Below are 25250 nucleotides of genomic sequence, written 5' to 3'. Positions count from 1 at the left end.
GTACACACAGAAATCTTAAGCTGCATAGCTGAGCATAGACCAAGGCAAGTTTCCCAGGTGCCTGGGCACTGGGGGCATCAGCAGTCCTTGTAACATCTGTCCCTGCCCATCCCAAGTATTGAGCTGCCTATGCTCCCCCAGCACCCATCCAGCACAGCTAGGTAACCAGCATCAGGCCTCTGTGATGAGGTCAATGAGGGGGAGCTGTGAGGTGCCTCCTCAGGGACCACCTCCCCTTCCTTCCTCTCTGGAGTAGTATTTAAACTCAATTATTGCCAGAAGTATGTCTTTTGTTAGTCCTGACTCTGGCCTGCTGACCTAGCTTTCTAGATTGATCTTGGACCTGCTTTATCACTATAGGTTTCTTTGGCCATAATTTGACTGGAACAGGTTACAGATCTTTCTTGCTCTGCTTGCTCAGCTGCCACAGATCAGTGGTCTTGCTCATGGTACTATAGCTTTGTTAGTTCTATTTGTTGCCATTCTGGGTTTCCTGTTGGAGCTGCCTGCTTGGGCTGCCATGGCACTATCCTCTGATCCTGGGACCAGACAGGGGCTGAAGTAAATTGTGCATCTCTACCTGGCCATGGCGTACTGCTTCAAGATGATGTTTCTGTTGTGTTGATCCTTGCAGCAGCACCTTCTATAACAGAGGCCAGACATTACTGTAGATAAACTATCATAGTGATGCTGGATGTTTGACAATTCCCTTTGGCAGCCAAAGCTCTTAGGGACTGCTTGTACTAGAACTGTGTCTCTGTGCTTGGCTGCATGGCCTCTGGCCCTAGGTCTCAAATATAATTAGGAGGCTGAACTTTATTATTTTTTTTTTTTTCTCATTGAACTTTGCAATTCTGGAACAGAAGTAATTCATGTTCACACCAATGTAGATAAGAATAGTACACATCACTGCATAAATGATGTGGCAAGTGGCTAATATTTTTCTTTACTTATCTAGAGGCAATATAAGAGAAATTACTATTATTTTTTAAAATGTTCAGTGGTAAGAAAGAAACGTTTAAATCCAACAGCATGAATAAATAGAATAAGATTTTCTTGTGGCCAGAGGTTTTATGTCTGAGAGTTTGACTATGAAGTTTTTTTTTGTGGTGGTGGTAGTTTGGTATATATATATTTTTGTTGTTGTTGCTTTCTTGCTGTACTTTTTTTTTTCTTATTATTTCTCTTCTTGCAATATGATGGTGGACTACTAACGTGAAAGAACTGATGTTTCAAGGTCATTGTGAGGATAAATAAAAAATACTAACTCTGAACTTGCTTTGCATGTTAGTACTTCTAGGGATACATGGCACACTGAACAGTCTGGGTCTTAACTGTTAATTGTCTTGACAACACAAGCTGTTGGTTTGTTTTATTTCTAGTTAATATTTTCATGGATTTGTTGATTTGTATTAGATGTTGTGGGTCACACCCTTAGTTGGTGTAAGTACTTGAAGAGGTTACTGCTTGAAGTAACCTTTAGTAACTGACACTATCTCATGCTCTGAGAATCTAGTCTGTGCATCCCTAACCTTCTATGAAAATACCATGGACTATTTTAAAAGGCTGAAGGAGGCCATGGGCAACCTTGGTTTTTGGAAGACTGTCTGGCTCTAAGGACCATTAATGAGTTAAACCTCATTAAAGTCAAGTTTTGAAACTTTTCAAAGCCTTTAACAACAAAGTCATTGTTGTATGGAAAACTGGTGATCTGTGTTCAAATAAGCTTTAAATTGGGTTCAAAAATACTAATAACACAAATCACTATTATATTTGCTCTTGTTGAGAGTAGTGCCAAAGACTAATATCTCTAGATAAAAGGCATTCTGACGAGCACACTTGATGGGGAATTATGTATGTACCAAAAATTCATTGTTGTTATTATAGCTCAGTAAAGTGGAGTTTATCCGAGGTCTGAAGTACTTCGTGATGCTCTGCAAAGTTGCATTCAGAAAGTTCTTGACAACATTTTTTTGGAGATAAAAAAAAGTTTGTGCAAAACTATCTGTATTGCATCTGTCATGAATTCTGTTTTTACTTGTTCATTTGTTATTTGTTGCAGAGGATTATTATGTTTGTTTCTAAAGCAAACTTCAAAGGTAGGTGCATTAAAATTTTACAGCCATTTCTCATTTAAAGAATAAACCTAGAGCTACAGTTTTGATGGTCTAATTCTAAACTTGCTTTGCCCCTATTATTTCTCAGAATAGATTTATAAAGTTCAAACTTATCTTGGGTGTAGAAACTTCCTATCTTAATGGTGCTTGTTAAAGTGAGACAAAGGTCTTAGGAGCTTTTTTAAGCCCCTCTCCCACCAATAACAAGAGTTATCTACTTCTAGTTTGCCTCTGATAAGTCTAAGAAGTCTCACTTTTTTATTTTGCTTTATATCTCAGAAATACACATTAACATTTGTGACCATACATGTTCGTATGTATAATGCATATATGTAATACCTTTCTGTCAGTGAAGACTATACCACTTCTGAAGCTGAGAACTTTGAGACAGGTGTGCAAACAGCAGTCTATCTGCTCAGGTTATGGTACATTCTTGTAACTCTTCAACCATTTTAATCAATGGCAGAAAGATAGTTAAACTACCAACGTGCATCTAAGCTAAAATATCTCAGAAGATAATCTATTTGAATTACTAAAAACATTTGCTTTGTAATATTTATTCTTAAACACTTGCTGTTCTCATGTTAGTAGATACAACAGCAACTCAGAAATAAGTAAAAAGTACCTGACAGAAATATTGGCTGTATACAACTTATAAGGTGATCAGTACAATTACAGAACATAAAAGCACCACAGGATTTAAGTTGGTGCTACACAGGAAATCAATAAGGTACACAGGATATTAAATAATAGTATTTTGTATCTTGTGTATTGGATGCAGGCAGATTTTTTAATAAAAAAGATCCCAAATCTTCAAAGAAATATTTGGGGGAAGAAAAGTTCACTTAGTCCAAGTTTCTCAAACAAGTATCTTGGACTTCTTTAAAAATAATAATTAATAATAATAATAATTCTCCAGATCATGAATACTAGGGCTTCCTCACTAAGTTACAACAGTGCATTTTTCAGATAAATAGTGTGCATAAAACCCTGTAAAATTCAATGTGGAATGTTTGTTAGGTAGTTTACAGAGGTATTATATTAAATTAGCTAAATCCATTGCTCTTGTAATTTTTTGCTTGTAGCTTCAAAGACTCTTAAAGTGGATGAAGTTTAAATAGAAAGCTGTTTGTTGAATAGATTCTTCTTACCCCAAAACATTTAATGCAAAATAATGTATGACAATGTGCAACATTGCACATTTCCTTCAGCCCACAATCTCTGTGGTTAAAACCAGAGGATCCATGAAAGTCCGTTGATGTCTCTGGAGACTGGTTCTGTGTACCACAAGCACAGTGATCTTTCTGTAGGTATTCAGTGTCCCAAAACAAGTGGAAAAGGTGCAACAGGCAACAAATTGATTCAACTAATGTGTAGCACCCCTAATATTCTATAAGAATGATGGTTCTAAACTAAACTTTCCACTTACAGGTGGAAACCCACTAGGAGGACTATTAAATAAGCTGTTTGTTTTAAATTTAAAAAGTGTTTATTATCAAAACCACTTCATTGTTCTTCTCATAAAGAATTCCAGTAGCATTTATTTGATCTTCCAGTTTTTCAGATCTTGATTTTTAGGGCTCTCAGCTCCTTTTCTCTACACTTCTTTTGTGCTTCCCATGTTTTAATGAATTGTAGTTCATGTAAATCAATCAACAGACTCAGTCTAAGAAATTATCATTTATCATTAGTCTTATCATCAGTCTGTGAAAGTCTTAGTCTGTGAAAGTTTTACCTTTAGGTAAAATTTATTATTTTTGAAAAAGCAAGAGGTAGTGGGGATAATGACACAGATGTACACAGTTCTATGAACTGAATTTTCAGTCCCTTAAATTAATGTAAAAAAAAAAAAATTCTTAACACCAGACTTCTGTACAATTTTAGGAATGTTCTGAAATAATTTTCTTAAAACAGCAACCTTCTTATGGCTTTTTTAAAAACAATATAAGCTACAGATCACAGAATGAAGAACACTTGTGAAAGGCTTTGTTATTCCTATGTCTTTTGTAAAGAGGAAGTAGCCCATCTGAATAAAAAATTTTGGAAATGTAATGAGGAAATATAAATCAAACAATAATGAAAAGCATGATTGAACATATATTTTTTATCAAGCATGACATTTCTCCATATCATAAAACAACACAGAAATAATGGAAATAAAATACAAAGGAACTGCAAGTACAGTGAGACCTCTGTTAGAAATGGCTCTTTCTTCAAAATAGGATTTAATAAAAAAATAGGATTTATTAAAAGAATAGAGGTAAGCAAACAGCTCTGGGTGCACTGGGAGTCTCCGCTCCACCAGGACGCACACCAGTTACATCAAGTAGCTGATTTTTATGCTCCTAGACTAATACATATTCATTACTACTTCTAAAAAAAACAGGTTGTTATAATTAGCTTCCGGGGTCCAGTCCCTCCTACTGGAGCATGCGCATCAGTCTCCCCCTGGGGGAGACTCTGGGGTCTCTCTGGTCCCTCTGGGGGTCTCTAGGGGTCTTTCATGATGAAGGCTCATAGTCTTCCTCTCCAAGTTTTTTTTCTCGTCCTTCCCCTTTGTACTCCTTGGCACCGTGTCAAGTGTATGCAGCATCCCCTGCAGGTCTTGTCTCCTAGCCATCCTTCAGCTTCTTTATTTTTCTTCTTAATCTCTTGGCCACCTGGCCAGATATCAGAGGCTTGCATAGTATCCCATAACAGTCACTAGTTGTTATCAGTTGTTCTGAAAACCCCAGACATCAAAGACTTCATACAAACACAAATAGCTTTCTTATTGACACTTCACCAGTAATTAAAACATTCTTCACCAGCCATTCACAGGGACAGTCACACCTATAGCCATGTTAAGTTAATCTCGAAGAAGACAAAAAAAAAAAAAAAAAAAAAAGGGCTGTAACTGTTAGAAATAGAAGTTCGGAATAACAAAAGCAAACAGGTTCATAAATTTGAGGAGTATTTTCTGAAGACTTGATAAATTGACTAGAATGAGGGGGAGACTGGGACACACTGCATCTGTGGTTCAAGAATTAAATTGCCAGTGCAGGACCCAGAGGCAGACAGGACTGTTCTTTATTGACACAAATTGTTAAAACATTCCTAACACCTCCATACTCAGAAATGCTGGGATTAATTTTTCCCATATAGTCTGGCAGAAGCTGTTTCTTGACCCTTACAATGCAGGGAAAGACTTACCTATTCTTCCAAATACTTCTTTGAAGAAGTGAAGAATTTTGATGGGGAGAAGGAGGATGATGACTGACTTTTTTTTTTTTTTTTTTCTTCTCCTTTCTCCACTGGGTGGGGTAGGGAGAAAATACTTTAAAGTGTGTACTTCTATACAGATTTAGCTTAATTGAATGTAAAATGGAATAATATAAAATAGAACTAAAAGCTTCCTCAGTTAAGGTTTTCAAAGTTTGAGACAAATGTTAACTTCAAGAATCAAATGTGCAATGTTACTGTTGCATGCGTCTACTGTAATTTATACTAATGTAAAGAACATATAAAAGATTCTGCTTTTGTTCTACAAAATCTTTGTAGTCATTGTACAGTGTTGCAGAGGATAGTCATGGAAAATAATATAAAAATGTTATATTTAGATGATTACCTATTTTATTCCATTAATCTAGGGTCAAACATATGGCCATGTGTTCTGCTTTCACATTATGTTGGGTATGGAATAAATTACAAAGCACCAGAACTTCTAATGAAATTGAGCACTTTCATTTATTTTTAGATGAAAAATTTAGAAAAATCAGAGAAAGCAATGGATGTACAAGGCTAATTCAGAACAACCTACCACTGGAGCAAATATGATGAAGAGAATTACCAGCACTGTTACTCAATATAAATGGCTCAGAGAATGCCTTTCCTTCCTCTGTAAAATATCTATCTCAAATGTTTAAAATAAAGAAAATAATGGAGCTAGCTGTAGTAGGGGTATGAAATGAGTAATCAGCATTAAAATTTGTTACATAGTATAATAATACCACTCTTGTTTTCAGGTATTATAAAAATAGATTTTTTTTATGGCACTAAACACCTGGTGTTATGATATTTTTGTAAAAATATATCTTCATGTAATTGAAATCAGTGTTGACTCAGTCAACTTGAGTTCATGCATGTGTCAATCATAGAATTGTTCTGCCAAGGCACTACTTACTAAAAGGAGGACAGGCAGACACAAGGGAAGAAAGGAAGGGAAGATGGATTTCTAAACATGCTGCAAATAATATTGTGACTAAGTTTAATTGTTCAATGAAGTTTTTTAAAGATGCAGAACTCTCCTATTATGACTTGGAAAGCTGTTCACTTTCTGCTTCTTTCAATGAAATACAATTTCTGTGTTTGAACATTCTGAATATTTGAACTCAAATTATAAAAGATTTCTAGTTACACAAAAGAGCTTGAGAAATGGCCTAAGATCTCAGCTGAGAACCTGTAAGAGGCTATTTATCATCATGTACATCTACATGCACGTCTCTCCCTCCCTGTCATTTGGTTCATTTGCATGTCTGACTGTAGAGTTTATGAGCATGGGAGAACAATCAACGTCCAAATAAAGACAACTACTTCCAATCAGTGAGTCAAATGTTTATATTCCATTGAAGGCACATTCATTTAATATCAGCATATTTGACTAACTGCTTCATGGCAATTCAGCAAGTCTCAAAGATGGAAGGGAATTGACAGAAAAACACTAAACAAAAGACGGTTGCAAGACGTTAGCAGCATCTCAAATCAAGAAGGTCTGCAACTGGCCCCTTAATTTTCTGTTATAAAAGTGTGGATAAATTCTGTTTTTCTTTGTACACACTTCTAACTGATGAGAAATTACCTTGCCTCAGTCATTGTCCTCTTTGAACTATTGATCCATCTGTACTGGCTGACCACCAGCAGTAATAACGCATGGGGGGGCATAATCATTATGTGCTTAAATAAATATATATTTATTCATCGATAGAAAATGAAATTTGAATTAGTACTAATATTAAATTTTATTAATATAAAATTGAAATATAATTTTGTTAGTATATACAATGCCTAAAATATATCATACTGTAAATTCTACAATAGCAAATATTTTAAAATGATAGAGAATGCTGAGAAAGGACACTTCAGTGTTAAATTTATCTTAAGTACCTACTTTGAGGTCAAGAAAATCCCTTACTATGGCTTGCTAAAGAGAAGAATGAGCTGTAAACCCACTGGTGTGCACACTTGGAGTACTGCTAGTGAATAATTAGGTCTGCACAACAATCACAGACTCACTGGGCTACATGGACACCTTTAAGTGCAGCACTTCCCAAGCAGTATGTGGGATATAAACCTGTAAAGGAAATATAAAGTCTGTAAAGCACAAATTTTGATAAAATAATTTCAAGTATGTGTTTGTTTGTTATTCTGATACACATTTCTGCACAAATTTATTTACACTATTTCTGCTGTGAAGCCACCAGACTTCTCACATGAATAGAGGGCCAAGGTCAAGATTTGTTCTGTAAATACAGAGCTGTTATTGTGATTGCTGATAACAGAAGTTAGGCTTTCTTTGATGGTCATGTTTAAAAATTCCATTATCCTGCTTTGAAAAGGCATTTCAATTTTCTTTCAGCTAGCCGTTGTTAATTGTAAGCATGCTAAGAGATTAATTTCTAGGTGTTTTTTTCTTGTACTGTTAATTTTTTTTAAAATCTTGGTATCAAATGAGTTCATCATCATAAGTATGAGATATTAGCTTGAAATAAGGATAATATAAGCAATACAAACATAATACAAACATAAAAAGTGTTAGCAACATCCTTAGTAAATATTCTGCCATTTTCAGATAGTGAACTGGTTATTGTGATTTCTGTAATTTTGTGTCTAGCTTAGAGTTCGCTGGGCTGAAACTGGGAATGGTCTATACCTTTTGTAACAGATCAGTCTGGAAGACTGGGACATAAGCATCAAAACTGACAGATCTCAATGTTACTGAATGTTTGTGGGTTTTTGTTTGTTTTTGTTTTGTGGGTTGTTTTCTGGTTGTTTTTTAAATTACTCTTCTAGCAACAGAAGATGGAAGAGGTTGAGTCTACCTGGGCTTAGTCCTTGATTCTAGGCTACTTTGTGAGAAAAATTTAGTACAACATCACATCTACAAGAGCCACACTGATACCCTTACAAGTCCCATTCTCAGCTGTATGTTTTTATTACTCAAAGTCTCTATCTAGCACATGAGACACAGAGGTCATTGCCAGTATATTAGATTATATATACTGGATAGTTTTATTCTACTGGTTTAACAGGGACTTTAGTGCACTTTACCTGTTGTATTTTCTACAGTGAAGCTAGGAACTAGCTGTTTTACCTTGGCCAATAGAGCAAGGAAAGTCACTGTCTACCCTTGGAGCATGTTTTCTGAGATTTGCTAGGAGATTCTAGTTCTTATTGGCATTCTGGGTTATTTCACAGAATTAGAACACAAGTCATGTAAGGAAAACATTGATTTCTAGAAAAGTTAATAATATATAATTAAAGAAGTGGAAAGATATAATCAGAAAATGAGGGATACATTGTCAACTGTAGCATTTTCCAAAAATGCTATTTGGAAAAAAATTTGGCTTCAGTTTGGTTGGATTGGACTCCATACTATATTTATCAGTAGTAGGTACTATTATTTTTGCTGATGATCTTTCTGAAAGGAACTGTCATTACTCTGATAATCTTTTTGGCATTTCAGTTTTCTTTAACTTCTGTAGAATAGCACCCAGTTCTTCAGTTAGCCATATGTAGATGTCATTTTGCACATGGAGCCCCTCTGCACTGACACAGCAGAAATGAAATCTTAATCTCTACTTTTTTTCATTTGAGCAGCAAATAACAATACTAGAATGTTAGAGATGATAGAAAGCCATTTTAGAAAAACATTCTAAAATCTTTTCCAGTTGAGCCTCACTGTTTTTGACCAATGATGTTTCCACTGATTCCCTGAAAAACAATACTACTGTCTGTTAAAATTCACACAAAGTTATGGATTTTTATGTACTTTTTAGGTTACCGTCCAAAATTGTGTATATCTAAATCAAAATGCCAGTCTTCTGTATTGGTGTTTGTCAGTTATTTTTAGCTTCACCAGAAGCCAAAACAAAAATTGTAACCATCAATTAATATGCTACCCATTTGTCAGGAAGATCTAATGACCCAATTATTAGACCATCATTCTTTGCTTTACCATCATATTCCCTGCAGCTGTTGTGCAGACTGTCAGCAAGGCATAAAAACTACTGCCAGAAGCCAGCTCTCCACAGCTGGGGGAGACCTGAGGGCCAGGCACTGAAGAGGCCAAGTCACGCAGCCAATTCTCCAGACTTTTCTCTAGTACTTATGGTCTTTTTAACATGAATGGAGTAGATGGGTCCTTATTTTGTAACATTTACATAGAGACTTTCAACATTAGGATCACAGAACATTCTTATATGACATTCTTATATGATCAAGGAATCCCCTTCCAACAAGCCATGCAGATAGTAATAGAGGCACCCACCTTGTGTTAGTGAGACACTTTGTATAGCTGGATCTTAAAAGCTGAAACACAACTCAAACCTCATCTGTTAATGCTTTGTCACATCTGAAATCCATATCAGTATTCTCTCTGTTTTATTTTAGTACTTATTCTGGTATCACAATGACTGTGTATTTTGCAAGGCCAGATAACTGGGCTTTTTGTTAATTTTAATGAAGTGATCTATAAGGTCTAACAGGTTGTGGTTATTACTGGACTTATAAAATGTTTTGCAGTGTTAGTACTCACTGAATACAGATAATGGATATTAAAGTAATGCCCAAACTATTAAGTATACCGATAAAATGCAACATCAAAAAGTAAATGAAAAATGACCTTTGTTTTACAAGCACTGCTTTTTTGCAGTTTAAAATAAAATAGAGTAACCCCTGAAAGAAGTCTATCAAGAGCTATTAAAGGCAAAGCTGAAGACAAAGTTTTCATGTAAGAAGACACTGAATTCCAAATAGCTGGAAGCTGAGAGAGTACACAGGAAAGACCTGCATCATAAATTTCTCTGTTCTGATACTTTTTTCGCTAAGCATTCACAACTGACTATTTTCAGAAACAAGATACTAGGCTGAATGAATCATGTAGAGCTGTTCCATTATATTGTTTGGCAGAATAAATCAGTCTTAAAGAGATAATTTTAACCATTTCTAAAATCCAGTCTTTCCTGACATCATTTGTTACACAATTTGTTACAGCCATTGAAAGCAACTGCTTGGTTTGAACCTACAAAAGAATGTAAATAAATGAGTTTTGTAATTAATTCACCCAGAGATATAGCCAACATATTGGACAGAAAATGTTTTATGAAACATGCAGATACCACAAATAACACAGATACACACACAAAAACTTGTGTTTTCCTATTATTCCCACTTTTTTAGTATGAATGCTAGGTTGCAGAGCAGTTATTGTTGTCAGTTTGTGATGTCATACATCACATATGAGGACACTGTAGAACAGAGACCCTACCTGCTTGTATTGCATAGCAGTGCTAAGTGGTGTTGGAGTCCTTGCATTTTCTTTCTCTTTACTGAACCTTGTAGATTCTCCTAACATGAGCATCCGAGGCATGGGTCTGGTAGATTTGTGATGTTTTTTGGTATTTCCTACAGCAGTGATGCTTTATGTCTGCTAGGAATTATTTAGCATTACTCTGGCACTGAATATTATGGGGGAAGTTTTAGAAGAGGAGCTGAAGCGTATAGATTCTTGCGTACCTCTAAATAATGTTAGTTAAGTAATTGACCCTCACATCACATAATATGGATGCAAAGAATGTTAACCAAGTAAAACAGCTAATCACTTTCACTGTATCATCTGTATAGTGAAAGACCACTGCAAAAATAATTAAATAAAAACTTAACACGAAGTATCTCTGGGTTTACCACTGATGATGTCCTACAAATCAGTTTCCACTATTTAACTCCTTAAGCTATAGGAAGTTCAAACTTCTTTTCTAATTAAAACAACTCTCCTGACATGTTAATCTGAATTGTAACGGATTGCTTCCCTAATGTATCTAAGACTTATTCTGTCTTTATTATGTCTGCAAAGCTTATACCATGGTGATTGGTTTTTGATATATTAAAAGCATATGGATTCATGAGGAGATAAGGTTTTCTGAAATTTTTTTTGCTTTTTGATTTTGTGATTTGTATTGTAATAACCCAAGGTCCTTTCCCCCAGCTGTTGTTTGTCAAAATATACAGTATGCTCTATACTTAACTCTTTCAAAAGTGCAAAGACATCTTTTTAATTTCTGTAAAGAAAAGTGGCCTTGAATACAACTTGAGACATCATGAGATCTTAGAGAAAATGTTTAAGAACACCTAAATAATATATTTCTGGATACCATTTCTGTTCGGCTGTCAAGAATATGAATGTGAAAGAAAGTTTAAAAATACTATTTAAGTAGTTTATTAATTTATTCTTAGCACAATTAACTCATATAGATCTCTGTTATTTTTCTCTAACTCTTTATTCTTTGATTCCAAACAGGCACAAAACATGGGATTCATCTTATCTAATTTCAAATGTCTGAAAGATTGTCTCAATCTAAGCCAGTTGTATGTATAAACTCTCATTATTGAGAGAACTAGACATTGTAGGCAGACAATTTGTCTAAGCTGTCTTAGATGCTTATCTTCAATGAGATGAATCACTCCCTGAAGGTGTTTATTTCTCTTCACTGACTATAAAGAAAGAGTAGATGACTAGTTTGGATGACAACTTTTAGTTGTCTGATGTTTACTGAGATGGATCTTACACAAAGTGCCCAAAAGCACTCTGGTTTATGAGGCACTGAAGCATTACCTCTTCCAAAGCCAGATTTCTGACAAAAGTGGTCTAGATTTCCTTAGACAGACCTACTTTCCTCTGATCCTCTCTGATCCTTCAAAGTTGATTAGAAACATTTAGAATTTAAATATATATATATATATATATAGATGGCTCTGTAGAAAAAGAAAATTTTGCCAAAAAGTTTGAATTCAATGTTCTAAAGCAATACAGTAGAGAATGAAATATGCAAACAAATAAAATGCTAAAATGCTAATACTTTCATCTTTTCTTGATGATTAATTCCCCTTTTGTTTCAAAATCATGATAATACTGCATAGATCAAAACTCTTATTGGCTTATTTTCCACTACCTTGTACTTAAGTATCTTACCTTTCAGTCATCTGCAAATTACTTTGCTATATACAGCATTTACATTTCATACACTGGTCCTATTCAGAAGTACTGGGATTTAATATACACCTGTAGAAGTAACCATTAATCAAAATTCATTATTTTCTGCATGTGTTACAAATTTTAAATATTTTTTGCAAGTTCATATCACTGACAAAATATCCTTATGAACAATATTGGGACAGTGTTGCTCATTCACTGTCCACATTTCACAGGATGCTCACCAGCATCACTCAAAGAACATGCACTTGAAGATGCATAAAGGAAATGCTGGAGACTAGCACAAGTCACAGAGCTGTTGCAAATGGCTACTGAACTTGAAATGCAAATACTGTTTAAAAATAAAATAAAATAAAAATAAAAGCAAAGATAAATCTCTTGACGGGTTACTTTTATTCTAGCAGTATTTATACCACCCTATGCTTGCGCTACTGTAACTTTTTAGTGACTCAATATCATCACCTGCCTCCTTCTAGGCAAAATAAACACTAAGTCACATGACTTGGCTAATTTGATAGAAATATGTTCAGTTTATGGGTCAAACCTGCCTTATCTGGTGGTCCTGTAATAGGTATTAACATAGTATTAGTAATATTAAACATTAATATAACTAAACCCATGGCCTAAATTCTATCATCTTATTCTATAGAAGACTAGTCAACTTCAATGTCTCTCTTTTGATTCATAGGTGGTTTAAAAAAAGAAAGTGTTTCTTTTGCATGAACATCATGGAATGAGCTAAGGGGAAAAAAAGTCCATCACAACGACCTTGCAGTTTCAAATACACTATTCACTAGATTGCATTTTTTTTTTATTTTCTGTGAGCATGTTCTTTACACTAAGCTTTCAGGGACCTTTAATATTTTTGTACCTGCTGCAGAATGAAATTAAAAAATATATATTTCTAGGTATGACAAAATGGTTAATTGTGACTAGAATAAGATCAGCTATATTAAAACTTTAAAAATTTATGAACCTTTGCAACTCTAGGTAATGCTATTGTGTCATTTTTTTACATTGAGATCTCTGTCCTTTGTTCTGGAGAGGACTGAAATTAATATCCTATGATATGCCTTGTTTTCATCAATTTCTCACCTTTCTCTGGAAAGATAGGTTAGAATAAACTAAATGAAGATACCACAAGCTGAAGGGCTTATCTGAACTTCTAAAATGTTTAACATTCATCTATTATCAACAAGGTTATTTATTTTACCACTAGTAAAAGAACTTAGCACTTTGATATAATGATGGGAGACTTGATGTACACAATATTAGCTGATTAAGAACAGTTTCCTTGTACATGAACTGAACTATTTTTCCCTACTTTAATTGAACAGTAGTAATAGCACTCAGCTCTTTTTTTATTAACAAGCTACTAAATAAGTTATCAACTATGATGACTATTCAGAGCAATGTCTCAATGAAGCAGATCATTACTCTGATTTGATTAATTATATAAAATCAAATTTGCGATACAAGTCTCAATAGAGGCATTTCTGTTGTTTAAATACTGAAGAATAAGTCTTACTATTATATTTTTCTTAGAATCCTGCACACAGAACTTTATAGCAGGGCTGACCTTTAAGTTATGTGGGAAATAGATTGGACTCATTGCAATTTCAGAAATGATATGATGAAGATAATATTCCCTGTTATGCAATTGTAAAACAAAAACAGGTCAACATCTGCTTAAGTGCTTTAATAATTACAGTTAAATTTATGCATTTGTTTAAGTTTAAAAATACATATCAGTACATTAAATCAAATTCTTCAAGCTCTATCTTCATCCAGAGCATTTTAAATAGTCTATTATTATAGTCTATTACATTTATAGTCTATTGATGAAAAAATGTCAGAACTCAACAAAACCCTTGAAGATTATAAAATACATTCTAGAATATCACTTTTTAAGCACTATTTTCCACTATTTCTAACCTCCTCAGAAAAAAAAAAATAAAAGTAAGGTTGAATACTATTAAATATGATGCTAACAATTTACTTTAAATATCCCATGCAGAGGAAAAATATCTGCAACCAAACTGAATAGATTTAATTTAGGCCTATCACACTATATTTAGTGTATGAGGTGAAGTAGCTGAAACCAACATCCTGATCAATGTTAAATTGCTGTAATCTGGTAGAATATGTCCCATGTTTTCACAGGAAGATTATTGTTTTTAAGTTTTGCTTTCAGGGAGATAACAAAAAATGCAAGCGTGTTTGTAATACCATAAAATATATCTTCTACTATACCTTCATAAAATATGCCTTCTACTCCTGCTGATTCTGCATGTACTTGTGTGTACATGTAGTATTTTTACATGTACATTTGTGGTACTTATGTGAAAGTGTACCAACATTATTGCAGATTGGAGATACGGAATAAGGTATTCCCTATAAAATCTATTGCTGAAATATAACCTATATTAGTATATTACGTATTTTGAACTAACTTAGTTAATATTCTTATTTATCTTGAAAACTAATGTACAATTACTCAGAAAAAAAAAAAAATCCTGTTTAAATGGCATAATTCCTAAAATTTCAGGCTCTTTCTGAGTTATCCTACCGTTTCAGTATTTCTCATAAAATGTTATGTATTAAATGAGTATAATAATATTAGGTATTAAATTTGTATAATTATTTTACATAACATTCACACCCACCTTTATTTTCACATGTCAAAGGTTTAATTGTATTTACATACCTGAGTCTTTAAATTTGACACTTTATTGTGAACTGTTCTTTGCCATACCCATTTTCTAGTCATAATTTATTTTAATTTAATACAGAAAAAGGAAATATATCAGTACAGAATCATAGAATTTATGGTAACATATCTTCTCCCCACTGTGATTAGGACAATTGCTGCAAAAGATTTTACCAGAGAAATCTTGTATAGTAAAAGATTGAACAAGGGACAGGTAGATAGAGTAATCTTAGAGAGCTGTCAGCACATCCATCTTGTTTCTGAAGGAAATTTGTCAGTAGTAGTTGATTGGCTCTAATATGGGTATAATGAATATGATATTTTGATGCTCTATATGACATTTCTTACCTTGGCAGCAGCCATTTAGGCCTTGACTACCAACTGCCTATAGAACTGCAATTTATGTAAGATTTCTAATATGCCTATAATGCAGACCCCACTATAACTGGACATTTTATGAATGTTAAAGTGTTCAGTCAATCAACACCCCTGTGAGGTGAGAGACTATAATTACACTAACTTTATAGGCAGAGAAATTGAAGCACAGAGAGGACAAATGTTTTGTCCATGATTACATGACCTAAGCAGAGCACAGCCTTTGATTTTTTCTGTATTCTAACTTTTTCTGCTAAAGAAAAAAAAATCACTTGAGACAACAGTTATTCTGAAGAGTTACAGGAGAAGCATTTTTCCTGTTTATTCATTTTTTTCTCAGCGTGAGGGACATGGGTCCCTCAGCTATGGTAACACTGTGATTCCTGCATCTTCCAGAATTCATTATTCTGCTGAAGCTTGACTGCTGCTTTTCATTTTGTCTTTTTTTCCACTTACTGTTGAAACTCAAATTTCCTGTGAAAATTAATATGTACATTTCTTGATGAAGGGCAGTAATGTTCCACAGAATGACAGAAAACACTTTGTTCATTACTTGGAAAAAGGGAGAAGTTCTCATCTCTCTCGTACCTCTTGTCATTTCTAATAGACGATAACTCACCCTCTAAGAGAGGCTTGTACTACCAGCATTTATACCTTCTGTCATCATTCTAAATTCCTCTGAGACCACCAATGGCATAAGGCTTTGTATGGCTGAAAAGACAGGATAAAAGTACTCTGGATATTGGTAATCAGATATGGAGTCTTTAATTTTCTATGCGAATAATTTCAGATAAAGTTCAGAGCGATTAAAATTCATTATTACTTGTAGACAGCTCTTTCATAATGAAATTGGTGTCTATCAATTTCTTAATAGGAAAATACTCATTCCATTTAAAAGAAAAAAATATCACTGAAAGTGGTACTAAATAGCCCCTTTTCTTTAATTCTTCACCATGGTAGTAAGATACAGTACGAAACAAAGACATTTGTTCTTGAGAAAAGCAAAAGTTGTAACGCTCTAACATGTCCTTGGGATATCTGGACTTTGTAATGGACCCTTGCCAGAATGAAAGAAGGAAAAAAAGTAATAATAATAAAAAAAATACCACCAAGCCATCTCAACCACTGTACAGATACAGGCTCAATTCTTCGTTTTCCTTACTTCAGGCATAGTCAGTTTCTCTTTAATAGCATGTAAATACAGTAAATGCAGCTGCTAATGTGTTATTCTCCAGCCATTTGTTGCAGCTGATTAAAGAGAGAAATGTAAAAGGTTAATTTTCTAATTACATACTCCCCCGAGGTAAATTATGCATGTTATCACATCCATTGACACTCTATAATGGGCACTTTTTATTGCCGAGTGATTTTCTATGGAACTGTGCGTCTTCGTACAGTTTATTTTTAGTAAGCAAGAAGATGGAGGGAAAAAATATACATCCTATCAAATTTTCTTAACTCTTTCTGGAGAACTTGCTAATAGGATATTAAGGATTGCCAATAAAAATTCACATTCTCACATCTCATTTTTAATTTCTATGAAACTGCAATACACTGAAGAGAAAACAATGAGAATGGGCTAAAAGACACAGCCATGTTGGATGGCTCTCAATAAAAGTTTTGAAAGGAATCTACATCTGAAATACTATATTTCAAAAGAATTTATTTTAGTAAACAGTGTAACGTTTAATAGTAAAGAACAACTTTTCAGCCATATAAGACCTATTATTTACAAGCCACATGCTACCCTACCTGGTATGAAAGGATGTTTTATGCTTTTTTGTGTTTTTATGCTTTTCCGGATCCTTCTGCCACAGTGAATAGTACATTCAACAGATTTTTTTTTTTTTTTAAATGAAAAGTGCTTTGTTAGTTTGCTTTCTGTTCTACTACATATTACCATCTCAAATGGTGGAATAGAAAAGCAACAGTGACACAGGTGATCATGAATCATTTAAGATATTAGCCTTGTTTCAATCTAGAAACAGATGGTTTGCACTCAGTAAATTTGTCATTTATTAAAGATAATACAACAGTGGGAAAATAAACCAGAAAATAGAGAAAGATGATAAAAGCTGATGAGAATATTTCCCTTAACATTTTTCCTCATCCCCAATGTACAGTAGAGCAGGGGAATGCTATGCTATTGGCCTTTCATTTCAAATTAGTTGGGAGGTTTATGTTTTACAGTGTCTTGTTCAAGAAAAAATGTTATGTGGAAATCCTTCAAACAAATTCAATATTTCAGTAGTTTTACTAAATAAGATCTGCTAACACATGGCAAATGAAGCATGCAAAACCAAGGGTGGAGGGGGGAACAAAACAGAAAACAATGTTTATTTTCTCAGAAATCATTCTACTTCAGGATTTTTTTTATGCATTACATTCATATATGTCTCAATGTTATATATTTTTACATTTTTTTTTCTAGGAAAAAAAATGCAGGCCAAAATTGTTTCAATAAGAATTTTCATCCAATTCTAATGAACATAAATTAGAAATTAATTTAACAATCATATTGTTGTATGATACTGAAAACTTTCTAACCCAGATCCAGAGGACTGAGAGTGGTATAAAACTTAAAACTGGCAGATTAGACAGAGAGAAAAGGAACTTTGAATTAGTTGAGATCATGGCCTTGTTTCATTTCCTGTCAGCAGACAATAATCTATTTTTCAGGCAATGCTGGTACACTAGTAGTTCTTTTCTCCTTCCCAGCCTTTAATATATAAAGTGTGTTTATGGCCCTTTACCGCTATGTAACCTTTGTATCTCTTCAAACTTTATCACTATTAACTTTAGCTGGTGTAGAATATATACTACATCTAGTCTGATAAATTGAAGGCAAATAAACAAAACGTTAACACATTTTATGTGTCTGAAACATAGCTCCTATTAATGGATACACAGAGCTCTACAGAAACACTGCTACATCCAGTTACACCAATGAAACATGGTCTTTCCGTGTTTTGAACATCAAGCTCTTCCTCTTTCTCTCACACACAAAAAAAAAAAAAAAAAAAAAAAAGGAGTTCTGAAAAATAATCTTTGAGCTTTTGTACACTTTATTTCTTGCATGTGAGCTTAATTCAACTTTTTTTTTTTCTTTTTTTTTTTTTTTTCTAAAGAAGCAAAACAATTTATTTCCAACTTTTGGTGTTATAATCTTATGAAAATCAGCCTCTCTCCTCTCTGTCCTCCAGTGCCTAATTTTTCTAAGTTAGGTAATGAGTGTAAATTTTTGTTTGATTTTTTCCCAGTTAGGTAATGAGTGATAGCTTTTCACAAGTAAATGTGGGTCTGAATCAGTCTTTAATGATATGAGATTCCTCTATGTTTCCAGCACATTTTGGATCAAGCTAAATATAGAAACAACCATTGGTCAGACTGCAGGGGATAAGAGGCCACAGTGCACAATCACATCTGCCTGAAGTTCTACCAGGCACACGCTTCTGGAGACAAAGAATAGTTTGGACTGCTGATGTCTGATGATGTTGAAACAGGATGGACATACAGATCACTGACAGCTCCAAAATGGTAGAAAAAGACACATCCCAAACTCGCACATATCATCAATCTGAGTACCCAGAATGTGTACAGCTGGTGTCCTCCTTGTTCTCTTTGTCACTGCAACAGATCCTAGACACTGCATGTCAACACAAGTATTATGGTGCCTGTGGGCAGACAAATTGAACACCCCTGCCCTTGTGCCTGCCTGCAGGACAGACTTCCTGGATACCACACACAGTTCTGGTGTTTAAGAATATGGAACAGTGAGGGAGGGAAAACGTGTTTCAAGGTTTCATTTTAGATAAAATCACTGTCACTCCTGGTGTTTCTTATCTCTATCTGACCGGAGAACTGTGTCAAAAGACACATCAATGTGTAGAATTATTAACTGAGTTTGTAAGATGTAAATTTCTGGGAAGTTTGCTTGCTTTTTAAGATTCTACTTTACATGCTATACTTTAACTAGCTTCTGTAAGTCTAATGTCAAAATCATCTGATAACAAGCAAACCTGATTAAGATTGAGCACAGTTTTATGATGGTGACAGTCTCTGTGATGATGAACCCGTCATCTTTCTCCTGTGCTGTTTGGAGAATGAAATTGGTGATGCATTTATGAAGAAAAAATAAACAAATAAATAAAAAGCCAAAGACATACGTGGGACCAAAACAGTTCTAAACTGAGAGCCAGACCTTTTCAAGTACTGAATGTCTAGCTAATTCTTTATAGATCAAACATATTTTCTGGGCTAGCCTTGGAATTTCTTTCTATTTCACATCTTCAGGCAAGGAAGGTACCATGGTAATTTGCTGCTCTTGTGTACACTTATCCACTGGCAAACTACTTTGATCCCTGGTGTTAGCATATTCATTCTAATGGAATTACACAAAGTATGGTTTTGTCCCTTATTATTCATTCACACAGTGAATGCTAGGATTGTTTACCCACCACATGAAACCAGCTATTCACCCACAATCCATTCACAGCACAGAGATTGCTAAGCAGCCTGGGCAAGAAGGGAGGGCAAGAAGCTGCAATATGCCAAAGGTTATATGCAGTTTCTTATGACTGCTAAACATTAGCTGGAAAAATCCTAGAGAGCAATAATCAGTTTACTGACAGTACCACAAGAATGTATATTAGCACAGAGGATAATCTAATGTGTTTTTTTTTTGTTTGTTTGTTTGTTATGTTTTGTTTTAATTTCTCTTTCTTGCTATTCTTATTGTAATAAAATAGAACAACTATAGCACAGTTGTGGATGTAATATATACACTACAAGGAACCTCTTTCTTTCCCCATATATTGTTGAAATATAACTTGCTAAAAGTGCAGTTGTGGTCACATCATAAAATAGTCTCATTTTCTGTCTTCTTTCAAAGCTCTCAGTTCTGTTTTCTCATGTTGGTTGACTTTAAGAATCCTCATGCAAAATCTATTCAACTTTGCTGTGAAACTTTTCTGCCCAAAACGTTCAATAAATGGTCTGTAACATGTCATTTGTTTCAGTAACATCTGAAACAATATCATTCAAACTTTTCATGCCAACTGCTGAAGCTATTTACATCATGTCTATAATTCAAACAATTTTTCTAAATTTTATTCTTGTTGCCTGCAATTCACAAACCAAAGCTGTTTGCTGCAAAGCTGTTAAGTAGTGATGGGTGAATCTTATGAGATGTAGGCTAATTACAGTGTACCATTTGTTTTTACTATAACCAATTTATTGCTCGTATTTATTATTAAAGGTATTTTGAAATACTGCATATGTGTACAACCATATTTTAAATGGACTTTAATGATGATAAAGCACATTTCATGTGGGTAGCAAAGCACGGTATTATAATTTACTGTTTATAGACTTCACAGCTAGTTTATGCTGGTGGAAGAGAAAAAAATGGATACAGAAATAGAAATCTTTTAACTTTGGTAAAACTATTGGTCACAAGAAACTAAGTTTTCAGTCCTGGCTCCTAATTTAAGATTTAGCATTTAGCTTTCATAGCTAAACAATAGTTGTTTTTGTAGTGAAATTACCTACACATCAATATTAGTGGTAATATTTTAATTGTTACAGTCATCACTCAAAAGAATCTGAAATCAAAATCCTTCAAATGTTAACTTCTGCCTCCATGAGTTTAAACTTGGTTGAAGATTCCAGGTTGTCATCAAATTTCTAAATCTTCTCATAGGATTATATCCTATGTTATTATTATTACTATTATATGTTATGTTGTTATTATACAGTAATGACACCATTTTAGCCACGGTGGCTTCAACCTTACTGCTCATTGGTCTTGTTTTCTCTGGATCATCAACCAGCATAATCATTCTGATGCTGTTATATATAAACATCATCTGGAAGCCTGTTATTTTTATTATTCCCTAAATAGAATTAATTACTTAATGATTTTTTTTATTATTATTTTAATTTGCATTTATGAATTTTAACCGATGAATTCTAGTAAACCAGTAAATTTGATGTCTGTGAACTACTGGTATTACATGTTTGTGTTCACAGAAGAGAGCATAAAAAGGAGATACAATGTAAAGTGTATGAGTAAAGGAAATGAGCTGATAAACAGGAATTGTGTTTCCTTCAGGATACTACTTTTAGCAGCTAACCAGAGGTTCATCTCCTTGGTAACTCTGATCACATAATCACATGCCTGGGAAAGCCTCTAACACAGGTTGTTGTAAGTTTAAAAACCAAAAACAACAACAACAAATAAAGCTTTTTTTTTTTTTTTTTTTTTTCCTTCTCTTCTCTCTGCAGACTTGGTCAGATCAGATAGAGAAAGTGCAAATTCTGAGAGCAAACAGAAGTTCATGAGAACTTTAAGGAAATTCTCAGAAATGCCAGAAGTCTCCAGGAATGGTAAGGAAATTTAAGCTTTGAGAAATCGTGTTTTTGTTTCTCTCAAAAAAGTGTGTTTGCTTGCAAGGTTAATTATGTTATCCTTGTCAGCTGCCACCGGTGCCCAGGGAAAGAATTTTAAACTAGACTGGAATTTTATGGAAACTGGTTTTAAGTAGTTGGATTATTGTGGAAAGTGCAACAGAATAACTCTTTGATGGGCCATTTTTTAAACAAGTCACAGAGTATTTGTCTAAGAAATGATTTGTAGAAGCCATGACAAAAGGTGTTGAAGCTTACTGAAGACCAAGGAGACTTGAATGCCTATAATCCAACAACATAGGTGTCCCTGAAAGCCTCTGCTGGTAAATGTTCATTAGGTGGTGAGTGTCCTATGCCTTTGCTGTGTTTGTTCCCAGCTACCACAAAGATTTGTGTCATTCATTTATGCATAGTTTTCCAACTTTATTCATGTTTTGAAACTCAGGGGAGCAAAGGGGAGTACATTTCTCTAATTCTAATAGGCAATAGATTGCTCCTTCTTTGGGATTATGTCTTGATGGTCATGCTCTGAACATTCAGAAATATTTAGCTGTGTTTTGAGGCTTCTTGTGATGGGGAAGGTTCTTTTTTTGTTTGTTTCTTTTATTTCTTTTGCAGATTTGGAAACAAAGCTCAAAAATTAATACCAGTGGTAGTTCCTGGTTGCATTTTGATCTACTTCAGACATAACTTCACTTCATTTTGGAAAGGGAGCTTGTTGATTCAGAAGGCTAGGATTTCTATAGCTGTCACATCAGCTCTATTTTGAGGATGAGGCAGGAGAACCCACTCATTGAACAATAATCTAATTATATGTTTGGATTTACGTTTAAAACGCAAGGACAAAAATGCATTGTTAATAAATTAACAAATCCATTTAAAATCTTTGAAAGGCTTCAATGTGTTTTTAAACTTATTCTTCATACTCACAGTTGAGTCTGAAGCTCTCCACCTTCTTTCAGTTTTGCATCTTTCTTCCTTCTGCTCAGATGCTTCCTAAAATACAGAACTGCTGGCAGGAATCTCACGGCAAAATGTCCAGTGTGTCTTTAAATATAATGGAGATGTTCTTTGCTGCAGCCCTGCCAAGTGGCTGATTGCTGGCAGCTGAAACAAGGGACAGATGGCCATGCAGCTCTATCTGCACCCTATTGAGATGAACAAGTGACAATCTGCAAAATGCTCAAAACTAATTTAAACTGTTTTAACCTCAGGAAACCCAAGAGTCTCTTAGGTTTCTTTGGTGAAGTGTGGGCAGATTTTGTGCTTTTTCATGCTCTCTGTCATAAAGATCTCAATGCTCTCAACACAAGTACATCTCATCTATTATGCCCCAAGCCCAGAGATATCAGAACTGCCAGTGAAAAAAAAGCTGCAAGGGCATTCTGCTTATTGACATGCAAGTGATATTGAGCATTGTGCATTTTTCAAGAATTCATTTATCTGAAGGGTCTTCAGCAAGCACAGCTTTTTCAGATACTAGGATACTTTCTTAGGCCATATATGAAATAAAACCCCCAAAAGTACTGGGCTTTCATCTAACGCACATTAGCAAAAGTGACAGAAGAGTTAGATTAAGGGATGACTGAACGAAAACAGTAATATTAGCTAGGCTGGGCACATAGAATTTGAACTTGGACTGATTTAATGAAGAGATTCTAACAATTATGTTACTATATCTTATTCTGATGCAGGTGGTTCTGAAAAATGTTTGGCAGTATATCAGATTTTTCCATTAGTATTCTTTCCTTAGTTCTATTGCATTATTTTTTCCATTATTCTTGTCTTCAAAATTAGACAAAAGCTACGTGAGGCAAATTCATCTCATGTTCTCAGTAAGTTCTTTCCTACATGTATCCTTTCAGGCTATAGTTCAACAGTTACTAATACTTGTCTTCTTCACGCTGTCACACCCATCGGGATCCAGATCGGGTAGAGAGATGTGACTGCATAACAGGGATTTTCTGCTGTCATTGCACTTTCAGACTAACTGTTTGTTTTAATAAATCTGAATTAGCGAAAATTCAGTGAAAACACACTGTTTCTGCACTGCTGTCTGCAACATTCATATTCTGGACTTGGCACCCCTTAATTTGGATTCAAATTTGTGAACCTTACTCTCAAACTCCCTTTGCCTTTTTGTTAGGAAGAGCAGGGATTGCCTTAACTGGGCAGAGAAGAACAAACGAGTGTTCATTTGTCCAGACTTACCTAAAACTCATTTAGGACATTTCTAGTGAAAATGGAATTCATACTTTTTCATCAGCAGTGGTGAGTAAAGGAAAACAAAAGGTTTCCTGAAGGGTAACAAATTACCTCTCCCCTCCCCCATATATTAGGGATATATATCATAGCTCAAATCTTATAGCACCTTAAGAAGGATCTTGCTGAAGTCTCTTCAAAATCAACTGAAGCAACAAATCCCTTAAATCTGGGGCCAGATGTATGCTTACTGTGATTTGTAGCCCTGCATGCACTCTGATGAGGGTGTCTGGTATTGTATTATTGTGAAAACGAGAGTGGATAGAAAACAGGCAAATGAGAAGGACCATAAAGAAACTTCTGATTTCTCTTGGAAGGGAAATGAAACATGCTCGAAGTGTAAAAACACAGTAAAAAGTTTGCAGAATAAGTTTTAGACCACGGATGACCTCTGTGTCAGAAATGAAATATTGGTTCTACTTGGACCCATAAGAGGTTTGATGCAGACTACATGCATACCTATATATTTGGAGCTTTTAAATTCTTATGAAATAAATATGTCACAGGAAAAAAATACCATTAGCAATCCCACTGGCCTGTTTTAAAGAGTATATAAAATGAATTTAATATGTTGGTTTATCAATAAGTTACTAGTACAGAAAAATCTACTTAATAATCTGGTTAACTTTTTTTTTTTTTTTAATCTGATTCCTGTGTGAGATTTTTTTTCTAACGTGTGGTTTCTATTCTGTCCTAATGAGTTTTTCAGTATGATTATTACAGACAACTGTATACATATTTATCTAATGTGTAAATTGACTGGGTGTATAGTCAGGCATAATACTTCAGGACAACATAAGAAGCAATTGGAAAATATAATCTTTCAGTACTGAAATATCCTTTTGGAAGTTTCCAGTATAGTGAGTATCCTACAGTTTAAGATTAGGGACAAGACTTCTAATGCTGCTTGTTTTAGGTATACAGATGGGTACAGGTAGGAAAAATATTTTTAATCAAATAGTTTTGATAGAAGAATAAATATCAAAGCATTTCATGTCTTCAGTATTTCTTCCAAGCATTAACATGATGAAGCAGAATGAAATTGTGAAAGTCTTCAGTCTTTCGAGTATATCAAGTTATTGTTAGATTTTGAATGGGTTTCAAATTACTTAAATATTGCTTTGTAACTTTC

At 34.3% G+C, this 25250-nt stretch overlaps 1 long non-coding RNA gene across 1 annotated transcript; it reads left to right on the top strand.

Annotated features, from left to right (window-relative positions):
• Nucleotides 1-320: 320 nt before the first annotated feature.
• Nucleotides 321-6883, top strand: LOC311437708. Its single transcript, XR_014693651.1, has 3 exons — nucleotides 321-390; nucleotides 2063-2099; nucleotides 5854-6883. It is a non-coding gene; the product is annotated as an uncharacterized lncRNA (long non-coding RNA).
• The last annotated feature ends 18367 nt before the right edge of the window (nucleotides 6884-25250 follow it).

The sequence above is a fragment of the Aythya ferina genome (genome assembly GCF_964211825.1).
Source record: "Aythya ferina genome assembly, chromosome: 5".
Lineage (NCBI taxonomy): Eukaryota > Metazoa > Chordata > Aves > Anseriformes > Anatidae > Aythya > Aythya ferina.
The sequence above is the reverse complement of the archived record's forward strand: the minus strand, read 5'-3'. Positions and strand labels throughout refer to the sequence as shown.